Source organism: Lissotriton helveticus, chromosome 10 (genome assembly GCF_964261635.1).
Source record: "Lissotriton helveticus chromosome 10, aLisHel1.1, whole genome shotgun sequence".
Taxonomy (NCBI): Eukaryota; Metazoa; Chordata; class Amphibia; order Caudata; family Salamandridae; genus Lissotriton; species Lissotriton helveticus.
Genome location: NC_136071.1, coordinates 361,879,099 through 361,901,218, shown reverse-complemented (window position 1 = coordinate 361,901,218; position 22,120 = coordinate 361,879,099). Strand labels below are relative to the sequence as shown.

The following is a 22,120-nucleotide window of genomic DNA, read 5'->3' as shown; positions in this document are numbered from 1 at the left end:
ACACGTTTTGGGACCCCCCTTTTTTCTCGGCCCCCGCTTGACGAATCCCCCCGTAACTTTCAGGGAAGGAGTGGAGTGCAGCGAGGCAAATTTAAGGAAAATTACAGGCAGATCCCTCAATCAGCGCCAAAGTTATTCCCAATAGAATGTTCGGAATTTCCTATAGTAACTAGGTCCTAACTATATATACCTATTGGCGACCGCCAGTAGGTAATATATACATATATATATATATATATATATATATATATATATATATATCCATTCAAAAACTGCCCAAACAGTGAAGACGCCACACAGCAGAGAGTTGAACGCCTTTAATGAATGGCTGTAGCTTGGCAGGGTAACAATCTCGCTTCCCAGTTCATAAGGAGCACTAAATGCGAGTGATGAAAAGGCGCCCACTGGGCTAAAAACAACAGGAACTCAAAGTACCAGCATGCTTCACATGCACACGCCCACAAAGGCGGGACTATTTGAATGCACACCAGCTGTTCCTGATTGATTGCCAGCATTCATCTCTACCATTCGCCCGTGATCTGATCAAGAGCACCTTAGTGCTTGAAACGCGTTGGGCTCCTTATGAAATGGGAAGCGAGATTGTTACCCTGCCAAGCTACAGCCATTCATTAAAGGCGTTCAACTCTCTGCTGTGTGGCGTCTTCACTGTTTGGGCAGTTTTTTGAATGGATATATATATATATATATATATATATATATATATATATATATATATATATATATATATATATATATATATATATATTTTTTTTTATTTATTTTTTTTTTTTTCACTGAAAAAAACATAGGTTTCCGCCACGTTATAGTTAGGAATTAGCATTTAAAAAACCTTAGAAATTCACTGAAAAAAACATAGGTTTCACACATGTTATAGTTAGCTGGACATTTCACTCATACAAAACCATTGAAATTCTCCCGTTATAGTTAATTCAGCTAACTATAACTCGTGCACCCGCAATGCACTGCTGATGACGTCACATATTACATCACTCATGACATGGTCAGTGACATCACTCATGACATCACTGATGACATCTCAAATGACATCACTGATGACATTATCCAGTGAATGTGTGTCTTTCTGAAAAATAAATATTTTTTATATATGTATATCTAAAGGTCGATGGAAGAATAAATGGGTAAATAAGTGTCTGAATGGATGTTTTTTGTAAAAATGATTGCATAACTGACTTATTAAGTGTATCTTAGTGAATACATGGATTAGCGAGTAATGTTTAAATATGTAAATATCTGTATCAGTGTCTCACTTTGTCTATAAGTGGATGCATCTGTTGGTGAGTAGCTACATAATTGTCTATATGGGTTATTAGTTGATTTTTTGAGTATCAGTATGAGTGTCTGTATGGTTCGGTGGGGAGTATTACTTAGCGCATAGATGCATGAATGAGTGACTCACCGTTTGTATGTGTTTTGAAGACAGCATGTGTGCAGGACAGTATGGGTGGATGAGTGTGTGTATGGGTGTGTTAGTGAGTGAATGACTGTCTCAATAGTATCTTTATGAGTAACTACATATGTTTTAATCTAGTATATGTGAGTATTGATGTATATAAGTGACTATAAGTGAGAGTAAGAGAGATTGGAAGAGTTCCTGTATAAATAAGTATGTGTTTCTATAAGTGATTGTTTAAGAGAGTAAGTATGTGTACGTTTCTGTAAAAGTAAGTGTAGTGGTGTGTGTATAGCTGTAAATGCAAATACATGGATGTTTGATAGTTTATTTGCATGTGTGAGTATGTGTGTGAGTAACTCTATGGATGAGTGTCGGTGTGTAACAGGATGTATAGGTGTATGAGTACATATGATGAGTGAGTACATGTATGAGTGACTATATAGAACTGTTGGTGAATGAGTGGATGTCTTTGTATATGGTGGAATTACTGAATAGGTTGTTGTAACTGGTATTGGTATCTCCATTTTTTTGAAAATTTTAGTTTCTATTTTTGAATCCGTGTGTCAAAGGTTATATTACGCAGAGAGGAGGTCTGCCACTCTTTCACAAGGATGATGTCATCAGTGATGTCATTTGAGATGTCATCAGTGATATCTTGAGTGATGTCACTGACCAAGTGATGTAATATGTGACGTCATCAGCAGTGCATTGCGGGCGCCCGAGTTATAGTTAGCTGAACTAACTGTAACGGGGGAATTTCAATGGTTTTGTGTGAGTGTAATGTCCAGCTAACTATAACATGTGTGAAACCTGTTTTTTTCAGTGAATTTCTAAGCTTTTTTAAATGCTAATTCCTAACTATAACGTGGCTGAAACCTATGGTTTTTTCAGTGAATTTCTAGGGTTTTTAAATGCTAATTCCTAACTATAACAAGGCTGAAACCTATGTTTTTTTCAGTGAATTTCAAAGGTTTTGTATATGATCATTTTTAAATGTATTAATTGTTATATTTTTTATAATGATTTACTACATTGTTTTAAAGTATTTATTTATAGATATTTTAGTTTTTTTATTACATTACATATTTTTAATATAAAGTGAAAAAATGTTTTTAAAAATATTGAAATTGTAATATTTATTTTTTTAATTTCATATTTTTTTAATTTATATGTATTTTATATAGCAGGCAATGATATCCTATGGAAGGAAATTCAAGTTACTGGTAAGTACGGTTTAAATTACTTTTCAGGGACAGTAGTGAGCTGAAAGGTGCAGCACAGAGGTCTCTCCGGATAACAGGTACATTGGAATTCGTAGTTCGACTGATTTTAAAGGAATTTTTTAAAGTTCCAAAACTCCACACTTAGAAGAATTTCCAAGTGAAACTAGTCAATGTTAGCCTACGGGAGGAAATTAAGGTTACCGTAAGTATGGTTAGAATTACTTTTCAGGATCAGTAGTGAGCTGAAAGATGCAGCACTGAGGTCTCTCCTGATAACAGGTGAGTAAATCAGAATTCGTAGTTCGACTGATTTTAAAGGAATTTTTTAAAGTTCCAAAACTCCACAGTTGGAAGAATTTCCAAGTGAAACTAGTTAATGTTAGCCTATGGAAGGAAATTCAGGTTACCGTAAGTATGGTTAGAATTACTTTTCAGGATCAGTAGTGAGCTGAAAGATGCAGCACTGAGGTCTCTCCTGATAACAGGTGAGTAAATCGGAATTCGTAGTTCGACTGATTTTAGAGGATTTTTTTAAAGTTCCAAAACTCCAAACTTAGAAGAATTTCCAAGTGAAACCAGTCAATGTTAGCCTATGGAAGGAAATTCAAGTTACTGTAAGTATGGTTAGAATTACTTTTCAGGATCAGTAGTGGACTGAAAGATGCAGCACTGAGGTCTCTCCTGATAACAGGTGAGTAAATCGGAATTCGTAGTTCGGCTTATTTTAGAGGTATATTTGTACGTTTCAAAAATAGACACTTAGAAACTTTTCTGGTGAAAACCACACAATAGATTCCTATGAAGGAAATGCAAGTTACTGGTAAGTATGCGTAGATTTACTTTTCAGGGTCCGTACTGGGCTCAAAGATGCAGCACTTACGTCTCTCGTGATAACAGGTGAGTAAATTGTAATTCGTAGTTCCGCTGATTTTAGAGGAATATTGTGCTCAATAGTAAAGGAAGGGGGCAGGGCCTGAGGTGACATGTGTGTAAACACGTCCTGTGGCGCGTTTTAGGTTGGGAAATTCATTCCTCTTCAATCCTGAGGTCCCCTGTAAGCCAACTAGCCCACCAGATACCTCCAGTATGCACCAGGGAGCTGCGTTGCAGAGAGGTGTTCAGAGGGCACGCCCCCTTTTTACAACACTCTGCAACGCAGCTCCTTGGCGCTTACTGGAGGTACCCGTTGGACTAGTGGCCCCTAGGGGACCTCTGGATTGAAGAGGAATGAATTCCCCAACTTAAAACGTGCCACAGGGCATGTTTGCACACATATCACCTCAAGCCCTGCCCCATACCTTCACCACTGTGCAAACGTGCCCCGTAGTGCGTTCTAAGTTGGGGGATTAAGTCCCCTTGCATACTGGGGGTCCCTGGGGGCCAACTAGCCCACAAGGAACCTCCAGTATGCGCCAGGGGGCTGCGTTGCAGAGAGGTGTAAAAAGGGGCGTGGCCTCATTACACCTCTCTGCGACGCAGCCCCCTGGCGTGTTGGCAGAGGGGGACTAATTCCCCTTGCATACTGGAGGTCCCTGGGGGGCAACTAGCCCACCAGGAACCACCAGTATGCATCAGGGGGCTGCATTGCAGAGAGGTATAATGAGGTCACGCCCCTTTTTACTCCTCTCAGCAACGCAGCCCCCTGGCGCGTTTGCAGAGGGGGAACTAATTACCCTTGCATACTGGGGGTCCCTGGGGGCCAACTAGCCCACCAGGAATCTCCAGTATGCGCCAGGGGGCTGTGTTGCAGAGAGGTGTAATGAGGCCATGCCCCTTTTTACATCTCTCTCCAACGCAGCCCCCTGGAGCGTTTGCAGAGGGGGAACTTATTCCCCTTCCATACTGGTGGTCCCTGTGGGCCAACTAGCCCACCAGGAACCTCCAGTATGCGCCAGGGGGCAGCATTGTAGAGAGGTGTAATGAGGCCACACCCCTTTTTACACCTCTCTGCAAGGCAGCCCCCTGGCGCGTTTGCAGAGGGGGAACTAATTCCCCTTGCATATTGGGGGTCCCTGGGTGCCAACTAGCCCACCAGGAACCTCCAGTATGAGCCAGGGGGCTGCATTGTGGAGAGGTGTAATGAGGCCACGCCCGTTTCACAACACTCTGCAACGCAGCTCCGTGGCGCTTACTGGAGGTACCTGGTGGGCTAGTTGGCCCCCAGGCACCCCCAATATTCAAGGGGAATTACTTCCCCCTCTGCAAACGCACCAGGGGGCGCATTTGCAGAGTGGTGCAGGGAGGGGGTGGGGCTTGAGGTGACGGATTGCACCACTCTGCAAACGTGCCCCCTGGCACATTTGCAGAGGGGGAAGTAATTCCCCTTAAATACTGGGGGTCCCCGGGGGCCAACTAGCCCATCAGGAACCTCCAGTATGCACCAGGGGGCTGCGTTGCAGAGAGGTGTAATGAGGTCACGCCCCTTTTTTACACTTCTCTGCAACGCAGCCCCCTGGCGCATTTTCAGAGGGGGAACTAATTCCCCTTGCATACTGGGGTTCCCTGGGGACCAACTAGCCCACCAGTAACCTCCAATATGCGCCAGGGGGCAGCGTTGCAGAGAGGTGTAATGAGGCCACGCCCCTTTTTACATCTCTCTTCAACGCAGCCCCCTGGAGCGTTTGCAGAGGGGGAACTAATTCCCCTTCCATACTGGTGGTCCCTGTGGGCCAACTAGCCCACCAGGAACCTCCAGTATGCACCAGGGGGCTGCGTTGTAGAGAGGTGTAATGAGGCCACACCCTATTTTACACCTCTCTGCAAGGCAGCCCCCTGGTGCGTTTGCAGAGGGGAACTAATTCCCCTTGCATATTGGGGGTCCCTGGGTGCCAACTAGCCCACCAGGAACCTCCAGTATGCGCCAGGGGGATGCATTGCAGAGAGGTGTAATGAGGCCACGCCCGTTTTACAACACTCTGCAACGCAGCTCCGTGGCGCTTACTGGAGGTACCTGGTGGGCTAGTTGGCCCCCAGGGACCCCCAGTATTCAAGGGCAATTCCTTCCCCCGCTGCAAACGCGCCAGGGGGCGCTTTTGCAGAGTGGTGCAGGGAGGGGGTGGGGCTTGAGGCAGCCCCCTGGTACGTTTGCAGAGGGGAACTAATTCCCCTTGCATATTGGGGTCCCTGGGTGCCAACTTGACGAGGAGGAACTAATTCCCCTTGAATACTGGGGGTCCCTGGGGGCCAACTAGCCCACCAGGAACCTCCAGTATGCGCCATGGGGCTGCGTTGCAGAGAGGTGTAAAAAGGGGTGTGGCCTCTTTACACGTTTCTCTGCAAGGCTGCCCCCTGGCGCATACTGGAGGTTCCTGGTGGGCTACTTGGCCCCCAAGGACCACCAGTATTCAAGGGGAATTATTTCCCCCTCTGCAAACGCCCCAGGGGGAGTGTTTGCAGAGTGGTGCCTTATTTTTTGGGGGGGGATCGGCAGGGTACGTGTACCATACGCGTATCCCACAATTTTTTCAAAAAAATAAATACAATTGGGGGCCTTGGGGGTCCTTGTGGGTCCCCCTAAGCAGGCCTAGGGGGCCAGGGTGTTTCTACCCTGCCCCCTTTTCCCGTTTTTCCCGTTTCTTTTTCTATTTTCTTGTGCCTCGGTTCTACCGAGGCACAAGATGGCTGCCAACACTTCCTGTTTTGGAGTGTTGACAGACAGTTTTTAGCCAATTAGCATGCAGCTCGTTCTCATAATGGTACGTGTACTGTCCTTGGACTTTTGATTTTCTAAGGAACTACCGAACGGATTTACACCATTTAACAAAAAAGCGTAATCTGTGAACCAAACTCTACCTTTTTGCCAAATTTGGTGTAATTCCGCTCAGCAGTTCCGGCTGTAGCCTCACTTAAGGAACCCCATGGAAAATTGCATGGGGAAAACACGTTTTGGGACCCCCTTTTTACACTTTTTTCGCTTCACGAATCACCCCGAAACTTTCAGGATAGGAGTGGAGCGGAGCAGGCCATCTTCTTGGAGGATTTCACGGAGATTTGTCAACCCGCGCCAAAGTTATTCTAAATTGAATGTTGCGGATTTCCTATGGAAACTAGGTCCTAACTATAACTACCTATTGGCGACCGCCAGTAGGTAATATATATATATATATCTGCAAAGAACCAGGAAGCCATTCTAGAGAGGCCACTCTTCAAGTGCCGGCTCGGACCCGCTGTTAGGCGGTGGGCCTTTTTCGCTACCGGGACCGGCCGCCTTAAATCCAAAGAACCAGGAACCCATTCGAGAGAGGCCACTTGGAAGTAGGTACAGCACGTAGTTTATTGGCAGCACGCTAGTGGCAGACTGTAGCAGGAAAGCACATCTAAAATAATAAAATCCCCAGACGCGTTTCGGGAGTAACCAAATCCCATCTTCTGTGGCGTGTGATGTGCTGAAATGGAATCGCTAATGTTCCCAGTTTATATGCGAAAAACCTGCCCCCAAGCGGGCGTGGTCGTGAACCATGGCCTTCTGGATGTTGCAGTGCACAAATATGTTCTGCCTGAGTGGGCACGCAATTCATTTCAGGTAAAACACAGTTCAAATATCCCAAGTGGGTAGAGGTGGGAACCAGCCGTCCATCACATTGCTTTATCACCGCCAATCGTGTCAGAGTGTGCACTACCCTGGAATCGCGCACACTCTCTTCCATCCTTGCCGCCAAAACACTCTTCAAGTGACGGCAAGGACCCGCTGTTAGGCGGGTCCTATATATACATACAACATTAAAGAATCAAAAAAACAATAGCATAAAACATATAAAAACATTACAAGTTTAAAATACATATAAAAAGGGAATTCTCAAATCACAATATAACTGATGCCCTCTGCTGTAGAACAAAAGTTGCAGTTAAAAAGCAAACCCTCACCGTTGACAGTGACTGAAGGAATCTATATATATATTCCTCCAGTCACTGTCAACGGTGAGGATTTGCTTTTTAACTGCAACTTCTATTCAGAAGAGGGCATCAGTTATGTTGTGATTGAAGAATTCCCTTTTTAGGTTAAGCCTAGGCAGTGTGCATGCGCTGTCTGGAAGTCCTGGTGTAAATAATATATGGAGTGTAATCCCGCCTGCTGCTTGGTATTGGTTCACTCCTGTGCCCAATTGCTTGCTGGCTCCTCTTTGGTAGAAGCTTCGGAAACATCACTTCCATTTATCGGGCAGCAGAACCACCCAACAACAGTTTCCCTACACTGTGAGTGTTTATATATTATTTTTGGAACTACTTCTTATTTTTCTGTTTGTGTCACACTGTGGGTGCTTATATCTCGTACTGTGTGCCGCCTTTCATTTCATCATTATAGCGACTGCTTCAAGAGTCGCCTGCACATAACTTCTATCTACACATTTTTGTGGGTGTTGTGAATTTAAGACTGTTGGATTGGACCGATATATGTACTCACTGTTTGTTTGTATGTTTGATGTGTTAGGCTACATCACTTTTTGGATGAGTAAAAATTTGGTGTTGCTTTTTATTATTTGTATATTTCCTTCTTTCTTTTTTTAACAAACCTCCCCCTTCTTTCTTTAATTTTGGTTATTCACTTAGCATCATTTTTTTTGCACAGTGTTGTATTAACATTCTTGTCTTGGTTCGGGATTGTAGAAATCCTGCTTGAGTGCACTAGCTAACATGGAGGGTCTCAAGACCTTTGAGTTTACAGATGAGGATTTTACAGCGTTAGTAGGAAGAGCATTGACAAGTGATAATGTGACCCCCTTGCAGCACAGTGAAAATGGTGAATGGAATAATCTACTCAATATGAGGAAAAGATTGAAGCGTATGGAATCACACGCTCACTATATGCTTCAATATTTGAGTTCAGGAGTTATACCATCGGGTTTACGAGTAAGAAATGTCCCTGGAGCGGTGGACGCTTATTGCGAACCGCTGCTCCAGGGACTGGATGATGCTGGTAATAGAAACAGCACGGGAAATAATGGAAGTGCTGAGCAATGAATTTCTATCACTAGAAGAAAAACTAAATACTTCAACGGCCTTAGAAGAAGCAAAGGCTAGACTTGATAGAATTAATACTGACATGAAGGATTTTCAGATCTACCTGACAAATAAAAAAACAGAGAAATTAGAAAAAGATATTAGGTGGTACACTCAAGAGAGGGCCTATCCGTACCTTAACTCCAATTACTATCAGGAAGCAAATTATAGTCAGGGTCAGCAAGGAAATCCTAGTGGTTATCGTAGGAGAGTTATGAATTTTTCTGATACCTTTTCATCAGACTCCGATAATGATGTTGCTCAAGAGATGAATGATCTACAGTTTGACACCCCTCCTTATCGTGGTAGACCGATGGGAATACAATCCTTTCGAGGTCAATGTCCTTTTTTATCAAGGGGCCAGTTCCGAGGGAGGAACAAGAGATGGGTACCAGACAGAGGAGAGCCTCACAGATGGCCCATCAACATCAGCAGCCATATTTGAAAACAAGAAATTATCAATACTGGCGATAAATATTGCTGAGGGGGAGATCAGGAAAGAATGGACATTCTACCTATTTTTAATTTGTCATCATCAAATTTAAATCTACAGGAGCGATCAGTTCTCAGTAGGGGCGTGTCATTTGTCCCTAGTACCCGCCCGAATCTGTTCAAGTTACACCAAGATCTGTTTTCCTTTTTCAGAAAAGTAAGGCTGAAAAAATTCTTCCAGGACCGTTCTATGGAAACTGATGAGGCTAATCGCTCCATGTGTAAACCGCCATCTCAGTTTACACCTACCTTAGAAATGGTGGGCCCGGAAATTCATATCTTTGAACAGAATGTTTTAAAGAAAATAGCCAGGGTTACTAAACATCTTCCTTTGGTGCAGAACAATCTGTCGCCCACAGAATACAAAGCACTATAAAATATTAAATCAAATAAAGATCTGATTATAAAACCCTGTGATAAGGGAGGAGGAATAGCTGTCATGAACAAGCTCGAATATGATGATAAAATGGATAAAATGCTGGCAGTGACTCACCATTATAAAAAATCTCATCCAAGGGAATTGTCCAAGCTTAAGGATTATATTGAGGAAACAACGGCGAGAGCATTAGAACAGAGCGACATTTGCCAGCAAGAGTATATTTTTTTAAATAAGTCTTGTCCTAAAACTTCAGCATTATATGGTCTTCCCAAGACACATAAAGATGTAGCAAATCCACCCATGCGTCCCATCATATCGACTATATGCTCAAGTACTGAGCCATTATCGAAATATGTTGACTCATATTTATGTCCCCTTACACTGACATATGCATCGTTCATCCGTGACACTGGAGATATTATTGGAAAACTAGAGGGAATGCAGTTTGATCCCGAGACTGAAATACTGGTAACGCTTGACATTGAGGCGTTGTACTCCAACATTCCTCAATGTCAAGCGTTACAGGCAGTAGCGGCTCTCTTACAAAGCAACCCCAGGAGATAGACCAGATAGATTTGTCCTTGAATGCCTGGAAATAGTTCTTCTGAATATTTTTTTGAGTTCAATGGATCCCTGCACCAACAGATTAAGGGTACCAGCATGGGGGCTTCCTGTGCTCCTAGTGTCGCTAATATATACATGGGAGAATGGGAGAGGAAAAATGTTTTCAATGAGGCGGCTCCATTTTTTGACAATGTCATTACATGGAGACGCTTCATTGACGACATTTTCTTCATTTGGAAAGGAGACAGCAACTCCCACGATGAGTATGTGGCGTGGTTAAATGCAAGCGACAAGAATTTGAAATTCACCACTAAGAGCAGTGCCCAGTTTGTGGAATTTCTAGACATCGCGATCTCAGGATCCAATTCAGTTTTGAAGGTCAGCTTATTTCGTAAACCAACTGCAAAAAATAAAATTTGACAGTACCAAAGTTACCACCCGGTCATTCAGAAAGACTCTATCCCTTTTGGGGAGTTTCTTCGCATTAGGAGGAATTGTACCGGTATGACTTAATTCCACAAACATGGTGATGCCTTAAAATCAAGATTGCAGGCCAGAGGCTACCCTAGAAGGCTAATTCGCCATGCGTACAATAGGGCAAAATATTACAATCGTGATGCCCTCTTGGAGGGAGCACGCCGGACTCCGAAGGATCAGGTAGTTTGCGTTGTCAATCATTCCCCTTTTAACTTTAAAATAAAGAACATCATTCAGAAAAACTGGAAAATTCTTAATAGGGTGAAGAAGAAACTAAGCTAGAGCAACTGTTGGTGGCCTTCCGTAGAAATCGAAACTTATGTGATATATTGGTACATAACAGACCTAATGTGTATGATAAGATGCGGCAGACAACTATAACAGGTCTACCATTGGTGATTGGCAATCACAGATACGGATCGTGCCACGCCTGTGATTCTGCCATGGTTACAGACTCCATTGAGTATCAAGGGAAAAGATTTCAGTTGAGAGATTTAACAAACTGTAGGAGTCAAAATATTGTCTATAGTATAACTTGCCCATGTAATCTGTCCTATGTTGGAGAAACATCACATGAGTTTAGAGTACGATATAGCGAACATAAATCCGCGATATGTAAGGGCAGAGTGGATGCCCCCCTTGTTCATCACTTCTTAGCCAAACAGCACTCTGAAAAGGATGCCAAATGGTGTATCCTAGAAAAGGTGAAAGGACAGACAGGGGCCCCTATGGATATTGTTCGTAAAAGAAAAGAGTGTTATGGTATCTTTTCCATGGATACTGTAAAAAATGGATGAAACGAAGAAATCCAGTGGAATATTACTAAGCCTTGGTAATATTGGATCTGTAGTCGTTAGCCATATGGAAGAGAGAGTAGTAACACAACTACATTGAGTGGTGTTGACGGCTGTCTACTCCTGTATTTGAAAATGCCTTTGTGAAGCTCTAAAGGATATAGTAAATCTAAGGTTACGGACAACTAGCGTGATGCTTACCGTTATTATGCAACATATTTTGGTTTTACAAGTCATAACACTAGAATTGTGTTGTAATAGGGATACTCACAAGACTTATTCCATCTTAAACCAATTTTGGTTTGAATTAATATTCATATGGCAACGACAGAAGAGACCTTAAATAGTATTACAGTTATGGTTTCAGAGTGGCTTGCCTAATTTATCTGTAACGAGTGCTTTATATTAAGTGATATAGAAGATTAACCAATATGTGGCAATCTTTTAAAATATAATATTGAGTGTGTACTAGCACTTTGTTTCTATCAGGCAAATTTATTACGGATCAAAAATTATAGGTTAACTACACTGGCTATGGTACCTGACATTGTAGTTACTATAGTGTATACACGGGAACATAAAGGGACATGTCTTTAAAAAATATTTAACTGTAAGAAAATGTCTTTCTTTCGTTGTAAACACGTGGCATTATTACATTGCACCATAGTGTAGAGACGCTAGTAATAGGTGAGGCGTCGCTAGGGTTTGCAATGATTATTTAATGTATATGTTAGAAATTCACTGTTAAACTATTGCTTTTCTAAAATGAAGCTAAGATTCCGCCGTGTAGATTAGCCCTTTTATGTCATCAATGACTTTTTGAGAAACGCAGCGAGTGTTAAGTCCCTTTTGATGAGCCGTATTTCCTGACGCCACTCACGTCTTTAGGATGAACATGATAGGGCACCGGCCCTACTTCCGAGATCACGTGATGTTGACTGTAACACAGCCGAGTAGTCCGTGGTCAGTTTTTACAAACTAAGATCAGGTGTTTCAACTTAATCAGTTTTAGTGCAAGGAAGTTAGCGTAGAGCCCAGTATAAATAGAGCCCCTGTAAACTGTTTTGTTTCAATCGTGAAGACGCGATGTACGGTGCATGACGCTGATGGGAATGAAGAAAGGATAATATCGGTAAGCATGCAGAAGCCCTGCAAAAAGATTGGCATATCATCTCGGGTAGTTAGAATGTGCTAGATAGCCTCAGTGCGAGGGATACAGGAATTCTTTGTCATGTATGGCGCAGTAGAGTATAATGCCTTTGTCCACGAGGGACTGTGACAAGGATTGGGAATTTTATATCAGTCCCCGTGATAGAGAAATTAGGGGCATATCAGTGGAAAGGCCATTGGGATAATATAAAGATCTTAAGGAATGAGGTTTGCAGTATTGTGGATAATGGATTAGGAAAAATAATTTGTATTTCCATACTTTTCTAGTGAACTGACGAATGGTATATGGCCTGAAATCCAATGAAGTTGGATAACTTGTGCATAGAGGAGGTGACAATAAACATAAAGGAATATGAGAAACAATCCCAAGGTATTTACAAGGGCGAAACCATAATGGTAAAGAAAGTGAAAACTCTGCCATTAAATCGATTGTGAAGTTAAATGAGTCTTCGTTACTTTCCATGCATAGGTGAAAACATAATCTGAGGGATTGTGAGAGCTAGTTGTACGGGCCAAAGAAAGACAGGCTTTGAGACGTTTTTCGCCCCAATCGAAATATTTGAAGGTAATAAGATTTTCGGAAAAAAGGTTGCCATGCAAAGTCCATTTATGGGTAATATGTGTTAGAATTGCTGTTTTCCTCTATCCCGCAGTGCATTTCTGGAAAGAACCAGGGTGTCCTAGTCAAGATAGAATTGATACTTCTTCGCCTCCCTTACAGAATATCTACGGTAATAGGGGTGAAAGCACGGGGCCTGTGGATGAAACCTGCCTTAGTTTGAGAAATAGGTGATTGAACCTTTCGTTATTCACCCTGTAGGCAAGAAATTTGTGGTTGTTGTACCACTAGAATTTGGCACTTTTAAAAATAACTTTGGAGTGTCATAAACGTAAAATGGAAGAGCCATACATGAGTAAGTCTTGATATATACATTTTCCAAGATATCCAATAGGATGCAAACTATGTAATAATGAATGAAAAGTAAAGAAAGATATCTGTCATGACTGTTAAAATACCCAGATACAGATTTTTTTTTTGGGGGGGGGAATGAACTATCTCTTTGCCTTGAGTAGGTGAAGGCAAATTGGAGTTGTATAGATCTGTGTTTTCTTTTACAATGGATAGGAATCACTTGTGTTGTTGGGTATAAGGTAGCACTCAAGGGTGTATTGTTGGTATGATTGACGTATTTGTTTATCGGTCCAAGCAATGTCTCTTTCATATATGTCATGGGCATAAAAGTAATGTGGATTTTTTACATGCCTTTTTTTCAGATAATTCCAGGGTATAGAGAACATAGATTGACAAATCTGGCGGGTCCTGATGAAGGTGGTTTCTATCGCTGTTACCTTCCACCAAAACGCGTTGCCCAAGTCCTTTTAAAATCCCACTGATTATAGTGGCTACATATTGGGCAATAGATAGAACAACAATATAAATGTTAATGTGTCCAGATGTATGAGGTTGTGACTGTGTACGAGTGAGAGAGAGTGCTGTGTGTGGTGTAGTTCTCTACCTGGTGATATGTGTATTCATTTGAGTATTATTATAGGAACAATGAATTTTGTATTATGATCTATTAATGATAACAATGTATTTTGTGGCAAAAAAATTTTAATAATTGAAAAAAATAATATGGAAATAAGTGTCTTAATATAAGAAAAAATAATTTCAATAAAAAAATGAGAACGTAAAATCAATGTGTTATTGCAGTTTGGTTATGCCCATGTAATTGGAGGTAAACCCTGAAAAAGAAGAAGGTCGTGAGGCAGTTGTGTTATTGTGCTAAGCCTAGGCAGTGTGCATGTGCTGTCTGGAAGACCTGGTGTAAATAATATATGGATTGTAATCCCGCCTACTGCTTGGGATTGGTTCACTCCTGTGCCCCCCTTGCTTGCTGGCTCCTCTTTCGTAGAAGCTTCGGAAACATCACTTCCGTTTATCGGGCAGCAGAATATGCCCAACTACAGTTTCCCTACACTGTGAGTGTTTATATATTATTTTGGGAACTACTTCTTATTTTTCGGTTTGTGTCACACTGTGGGTGCTTATTTCTCATACTGTGTGCCGCCTTTCATTTCATCATTATAGCGACTGCTTCAAGGGTCGCCCGCACATAACTTCTATCTACACATGCGACGTGCTTCATGTTACAGCACGGCTCCCGTGTTTAAATTACTTTTTTGTTTATGCATCCACTTTTATTTACACTGGCTCCGGCCACACATCATGTTTCAGCACAGGGCCCATGTTTATATTTCTTTTTTTACGCATTCACTTCACTCCAACAAACCCACTCCCCCCCCACTTCCTGCACCCTACTCTTTCAAATAAATTAAAAGTTTACGCTCAGTGTAGTGCCACAGGCCGTTTAGATCAGCAAGCTGCTGAAACTGAAAGTGCTTCGGTCTAACAGATCGGCTTGAGGCTCCACTCTTCAGTGGGAGGGGCTTTGCATTTACATGTGCATGTATTTGTATGTATAAATATCTAGAGATATTCATTAGTTACTGCCATGTGCACATTGTTTTAAAACATGACTTCACTGGGGCTACATAAACTATGAAGTTGAAGAAAGGCAGCAATCGCATGAGAGGCGTCTTGGGGGTAACCTAAATCTTCTACAGCTGCTGCTTCCTGTCCCAGTCACAATAGTAGTGATAGTGCTGTGCTTGTTTCTAGTTCTTAGTACTGCCACCTGGTACACACGATGTTTTGTGGGTGGGCCTATAACTGACAATGCCCTCTTGTACAGTGTAACCGCCTCTGCGCCTTTTATTGTCTGGTGTAACAATCTCCCCTCCCACAAGCGGGTGTGTTTCATTATGAAAATAAACTGGAGATTGTTGGACTTGGCCCTTCTGGCAGGTTCACCCCTAAACTTTTTGCTTTTAATGGTGACCTGGTGATGGTGATTTAGGGGTTCTGCGCACTTTTACTGTGTCCCAGTGGAAAGTGCGTGCGCACTCTGAGTGCGTGGAGTAAGGTTGGCCTGCCCTCCCATAGGAATGCATGGGGAATGTCTGTGTCCCTGGTAGTTCCTGATGCGTGGGGTGTGCAGGCTCGAGTCTGGTATGTGCAGACTCGTGTGATTGAATGCTGCGGAATGATGTATGCGGCGTGTATGTGTCTAGTGTGGAAGTGCCACTTCTAGACATGGCTGTGCGTGCGCTGTGCGTGTGCTGGTGTGTGATTGGCTGGAGCTGGCTGGGATGCCAGGCTCCATGAGTCATGATGGGTCTGCCCAGTGGTGAGTGTGGAGATTAGCATGCTGATGGCTGGGGAGGAGTGCACCTGGGTCCTGAATAGGGCTGGGCTTTCCCCACACAATGCTGGCTCCGCCCCCTGTGGTGCGTCTAACGACCCTAGCCCTGCCAGTGAATAGAGTGAGGGGCTGAGCACATCAAGAGTGCTCACAAACCAGCTGTGACTGGTTTTTCCACTTACCCTGAAGCCAGACAAAGGAATTTACAGTATGAGAAGGGGCTGTGTCCCCTTACAAGTTGTTCTCTTCCAGTATCCTACTGGATCTTGGCGTGTAATTCCCTTGCCCTGACTTAGGAATGGTGGTCTCTGACTGACTTTGGCGCGAGCCCTGGCCAGCCAGGGATCCCATTTCTAACATTGGCTGGCAGCGGAAAGGATAAGGATTTGTGTTTGCGCTGTACCACAGTAGCAGCTGGCTGCACCACAAAACTCTACATTTTAGATAAATCACATTTTGGGGATTATTGTTTTTTATGAAGTTCCATATTTCTTCTCCTAAAGGTATCATTGTGTAATTGTGTCCACTACATTTGTTCCCCGCCCCGCTGCCAGAGTTTGGTACCTGTGTCACGTGTGGTCAGGTTGAGGAATCAGGGGTGGTAGAAACTGCCTTACCAGTCCGAGGGGGGGATTGTGTGTGGATGAATGGTATGTTGCACTGGACAAGTGAGTGTGAGTTCTCTGGGATAGGGAACTTGCTGAATACATTTGTGAATTGTGTACTCCTGTGTTAAGCTCAGACCCCTAGGTTCCCTGTGTAATCTTTTCTCTAGAACGTCCGCCAAAATGGAACCTGCTTTTGATCTCAGTGATCTAGTTTGGTACAGTATGCAGGAGTTGGAAAGGTTCTGTAGAGAGAGAGACATAGGGGTGGATGGGTCAAATACTAAGTACGAATTTAGGAACCACCTGGTCCTATAGTATAAGAATCAAATGGATCTTGAGTGCAGTGAGGAAAGGGCCCGGGCCTCACACCAGGAGGGTGGTGGGTCTGTGGAGAGCCCTGAAGATTCAGAAGAGGAGGGAGAAGATGACAGCACATGGGCGCCAGTAGAGAGCGAGGACCCATAGATAGGGAGTCCCTTGCTGGGTCCAGTGTAGGGGGCAGCGCCCCATCCCTTTCCCGGTCCCTGTCCCCAGAGGAGTTGGAAGATAGGAGGGAAGAGAGGGAGCACCAGCTGGCTTTTGAGAAGCTGATGTTAGAGCATGCCAAGGAGATAGCGCAGCTGGGTGTGCAGGAGAGGATGGCGGAGGCGGAGAGGGCCTTTGCCAGAGAGAGATTAGCTCAGGAGGGTAGATTGTCCCCTGACCGCAGTTTTAATTTTCTGGACTCCCCAGGGAGGGTTGAGTCCAGTGGTGGCAGCTATATAGGCATTAGTGCAAGAAGTCCCACTCCCAGTTCCCAGAGTATGGTACCTGTTTCCCAAGAGGAGGAGTTAAGGTTGAAGTTCAGGGACAGTAAGAAACTGTCTCACGAGTCCTGGGAGGAGTTTGAGGATGAATGTCTTGGAGCACTGTGGGCTTGGGTAGAGGTTCACACTGACTCTGATTTTGACACACTGTTTGATCTGATTGTCAAAGAGCACCTGCTCAGTTGTTGTTCACCAGGGTTGCGCCAACACCTGTTGGGGTGTGGATTGTCTGAGGAATGTGAGCTTGCAGATGAAGCAGACCGCTGGGAAAGGGCTAGAGGTTCTCTAGAGTCATTAGGGAGTGATTCCAAAAGTAGTGGTTCAGGTATCTTCCAGCCCAGCGTGGTGGAAGAGGCTCAGTGTAGCCAAGCTAGGTCACAGGATAGCGAGGAGGGTGTAGGGGCTTACTGCCTGGCTCAGTGGAGCAGGAGTAAGTGGGTGACCGAGGGTCCCCAGACGCACGAATCCCTGCCTCAGGACTTGGATGGTTTCTTGAGGGAACACCAGGTTGGGGACCTTGGCTGTCCTGTTAGTCCATTTGAGGAAGATCTCCTAGTGAGTAGAGGACCTGGAGCATCTGTAAACAGAGCTCCTGTGGTTCTAGAGTCTGGCAGTACCCCTCCGGTAGGGAGGATACAGGAGTCCAGCGTTAGGAGTGATTGGGGGATGAGTTCCCCAGTGGAAGAACCAGTGGGTCAGGGACTACCCAGTTGGGCTAGGATCCCGTGTAGTGACCATGGTGACACCACTTCTGTTCTGGGGGATCTTCGCGCACTGTCAGGTGGACAGGGGATGGGAGATCTGCGCCAGACAGACAGTCACACAACATATGTGTCATTTGTTAGCCTCAGGGGGATGGTGTGTCAACCCCCAGAAGTCCTGGAGTGCCAGGCAATTATTCCACCAAAGGTTTTAGACCAGAGGTTGAGAGGCCAGGTTCAGGATCCGCCTGACCTGGAGGGAAGGACGACTGTAACCAGTGTCCTGACCAGTTCTTCTTCCAGAGGTACCGCCCCAGTTGGTAGGGAGCAGGACTCTGGAAGGGGCTGCAGAGGGTGGGAGAGCCCACCTCTGACCCCGGTGCAACCTGAGGGGTTAAACCCTGGGATGGAATGGCGTTCTAGGTGTACCCCTCGCCGGAGGAGGAACCCTAGGAGAAGAGGTAGGGGGAGGAGAGCCTTCCCTGAGACTCCTGGTCCGCCTGAGGGTGTAGACCCTAGGCTGGAGAACCAGTGGCAGTCTAGTCCTGTCCTACAGACAGGAAGAGTGGAAAATGGCTACTATGTGCCCGGGGTTACTACCCCCCGCTCTGCGAATAGGCAAGGACCAGTGGCACCTGGGTGGCCCAGGGCCTGGTCCTGGCCGCGGACAGCTCGGGAGTACCAGTGGGGTAGCTCAGTTGGTCAAGACAGTGTTTTGAGAAGGAACCCCTTGGGTTCACCGTGGCGTAGAACCGGAGGGTGTCCCTGCAGTTGCGGGCCCGCGTCCGTGTTGTATCGCCCCAAGCAGGGAAGTCCATCACGGTGGTGATTGGTCTCCCCTGCGTTTTGGCTGGAAGGGGGTTGTGTTGGACTTGGCCCTTCTGGCAGGTTCACCCCTAAACTTTTTGCTTTTAATGGTGACCTGGTGATGGTGATTTTTGGGTTCTGCGCACTTTCACTGTGTCCCAGTGGAAAGTGAGTGCGCACTCTGAGTGCGTGGAGTAAGGTTGGCCTGCCCTCCCATAGGAATGCATGGGGAATATCTGTGTCCCTGGTAGTTCCTGATGCGTGGGGTGTTCAGGCTCGAGTCTGGTATGTGCGGACTCGTGTGATTGAATGCTGCGAAATGATGTATGCGGCGTGTATGTGTCTAGTGTGGAAGTGCCACTTCTAGACATGGCTGTGCGTGTGCTGTAAAGGTGCTGGCGTGTGATTGGCTGGAGCTGGCTGGGATGCCAGGCTCCATGAGTCATGATGGGTCTGCCCGGTGGTGAGTGTGGAGATTAGCATGCTGATGGCTGGGGAGGAGTGCACCGGGGTCCTGAATAGGGCTGGGCTTTCCCCACACAATGCTGGCTCCGCCCCCTGTGGTGCGTCTAACGACCCTAGCCCTGCCAGTGAATAGAGCGAGGGGCTGAGCACATCAAGAGTGCTCACAAACCAGTTGCGACTGGTTTTTCCCCTCACCCTGAAGCCAGACAAAGGAATTTACAGTATAAGGGGCTGTGTCCCCTTACAAGTTGTTCTCTTCCAGGATCCTACTGAGGGGGCTGCTGCTGCTGGGCGCCAGGCGGAACCGCCACTTGGACCACCTTCCTGTTGAAGGGACCAGTGAGCTGGCCCCTGGGCCCAGCCTTGCCTCCCCCAATCTTGCTGCAGTCCTGGGAGGACTTGGTACTAAACTTGTGGACCTTTACTTGTGCCATAGCGCTGGGAGCGCTTTTCCTTCACCTCTAGCGCTGGGAGCGCTGGGGATTGTCCTATAGCGCTTGGGAGCGCTTATTTCTGCTGCTAGTGCTCAGAGCGCTTTATTTTGCCTGAGCGGCTGCCACGCAGCGTATTGCCGTGTCTTGCCCGTTTTTACTTGCCCAGGGGCCTTGCCGCCATAGTTTTTACTTTCCCGAGGGAGCCTACCCCTCCAGATCCCCGGCCCGGAGAGCGATTGGGAGGTGCTGTCCTGCCTCCCTACCCCAGGGCCGCGCTGCGATTGGCCGCAGCCGCGACCCGGAAGTCAGGCAAGCTGCGGCGGGACAAAGCGTGACCCGGAAGTGCCCAGCCTGACCCGGAAGCAGAGGTGCCCCGCCACAGTTGTTCTCAGAGCCCCGAGAGGCTCAAGGGCATTTTCAGTGCTTCCGAGTCCCCCGAGTGGGACTCCCACGAGCAGAGGCTGTTGTGGTTAGCACAGAGCGACCCCGGTTGGCAGCGGGCCGCTCCCGCGATAAAGGGGCCATTGTTATTTAGAGCCCAGAGAGGCTCCCTGCCCACATTGTTGTTTTAGAGCCCAGAGAGGCCCCCTGCCCACATTGTTGTTTTAGAGCCCAGAGAGGCTCAGGGACATTGTATTTGTTTAGGGCCACGAGGCTCCAGCGTTGGCCTCAGTGTCTCCACAGCTGCCCAGCACTTCGTGGGCAGCTGCTACGTTTAGGCCCCTCCTGACTTTGGGACACAGGGCATCCTAGCCCTAGAGAGGCCAGTTGGCCTAGGGACTGTCACAGGTGGTGACTAAGGTGATTTCTGCGCAATTGTGTTTTCCTGCACCTCTGAATGTGTTTTTATGCGTCATGTGCCTTGTTCTTACACAGCTGAATGTATGTTTATGCATCATGTATTTTCCTTCCCTACACCTCTGAATGTGTTGTGATGCATCATGTGTAATGTGCCTATACCCCTAAATGTATGGTGATACTTAGGTGGTTGTTTTTCTCCTAGTACAGGTGTTGCTAGGGAGGTCCTAGTTCCCTGCGCAATAGTTTCCTAAGGTGGTTAGGGTTGCGTAGGTGGTACTTACCTGGTACCAGTAGTTACTGGTTGTGTGCTAAAGTGATTTATACTCTATGTTCTAAGTGCTATTTCTAACAGTATTTCAAGTTCTAAAAGTGCTGATTCCTGACAGTGGTCCAGGTGGCCCTGTCTTGTACATATCCCCTGTAAATTCTGCCCATGCCTGTTGGCACATTGTAAAGTGTGTGTTTTTATCTAATGTGTTTTGGTGTAATACAAAGGCTATTTTTATACATAACCTTGTGTGGAGTTTCCTTTGTGGTGGGCCTTGGGTGTTGTTGCTGGGGGTGCGTGCGCAAACACTTAACTCACATTGCCTCCAAGTTTAGCCTTACTGCTCGTGCTACGTTACCAAGGGGGTGAGCAGGGGTTATCTTGGCTTGTAACTCCCTTGCCCTGACGTGGAAGTGGTGGTCTCTGACTGACTTTGGCGCAAGCCCTGGCCAGCCAGGGATCCCATTTCTAACAGAGATGTTGGTGGCTGTGCATTGCTTCCATGGGAGGAGCTGCTGCTGTGAACTCACTCTGCAGGCCCCCTCTTTCGAAGGCTGGGAGACCTGCACACTTTACAGACTGCTGTCTCCACTTCATATAATGTGTGTTTCGAGTCGACGTATTTTGAGGGGAGTCATTCAGTTCCCTCCCCCACCTATCTGGAATGATGAAGGATGCAGTCAGCCCCCTGACTTTCTGTTTTGAATCGCAGTTTGGACAAGGGTCAGGTTGCAGCACCCACCCCCAACCCCAACGCACAACCACGATGCTTAACATCCCTGCCGGTCTTTTCAATACCTTAGCAACAGACGTTTCAAAAGAGTGGTGGACCCGATACATTTGTATTGAGACCCATTGACTTGTACGACATTATCATCCATTGGGGCATTTTAGGAACTACAAAGAAAAACATCTTCGAAGGTCAATTCATTTCTGCTTGACCTGTGAGAGACAGGTTTATCTTCAATTTAAAGTCCCATAAGTTTGCCACCCTAAATACAAATACACTGCCTTCTATTTATGTTTTGGGTTTTTAAACATAAATAAAAGGCATTGTCATTTACAATACTAATTGCGTAAGCTCTAGCAAATGCGAGAGCTATTGTATTGCAAATGCTTGTTTTATATGTACTTTAAACTTGTAATGTTTTTATATGTATTATGGTATCTTTTTTTATTCTATTATGGTCACATGATGATCAAATTAAGATTGTGGATGATGATGAAGTATTGTCTGATAGAAATATTGTGTCCTAAATATCACTTATAAAAATATTGTCACATTGAGTGCAGATTTTCTATTATTAACCACCTGGGGTGATATTTTTGCAAACAATATTAGGATACAATATATCAGTAAGACAATATTTTAGTTACAATATTCTGGTACCATACGGTTATTGTTTCATATTAAAGCAAGGAAGAGTGGAGAG

At 45.2% G+C, this 22,120-nt stretch overlaps 1 protein-coding gene across 1 annotated transcript in view; it reads right to left on the bottom strand.

The window, feature by feature from the left end:
- LOC144784018 (SCO-spondin-like) overlaps window positions 1-22,120 on the bottom strand; it is a 1,726,865-nt gene that overhangs the window by 1,350,809 nt on the left and 353,936 nt on the right. The gene's annotated exons all lie outside the window — the stretch shown is intronic.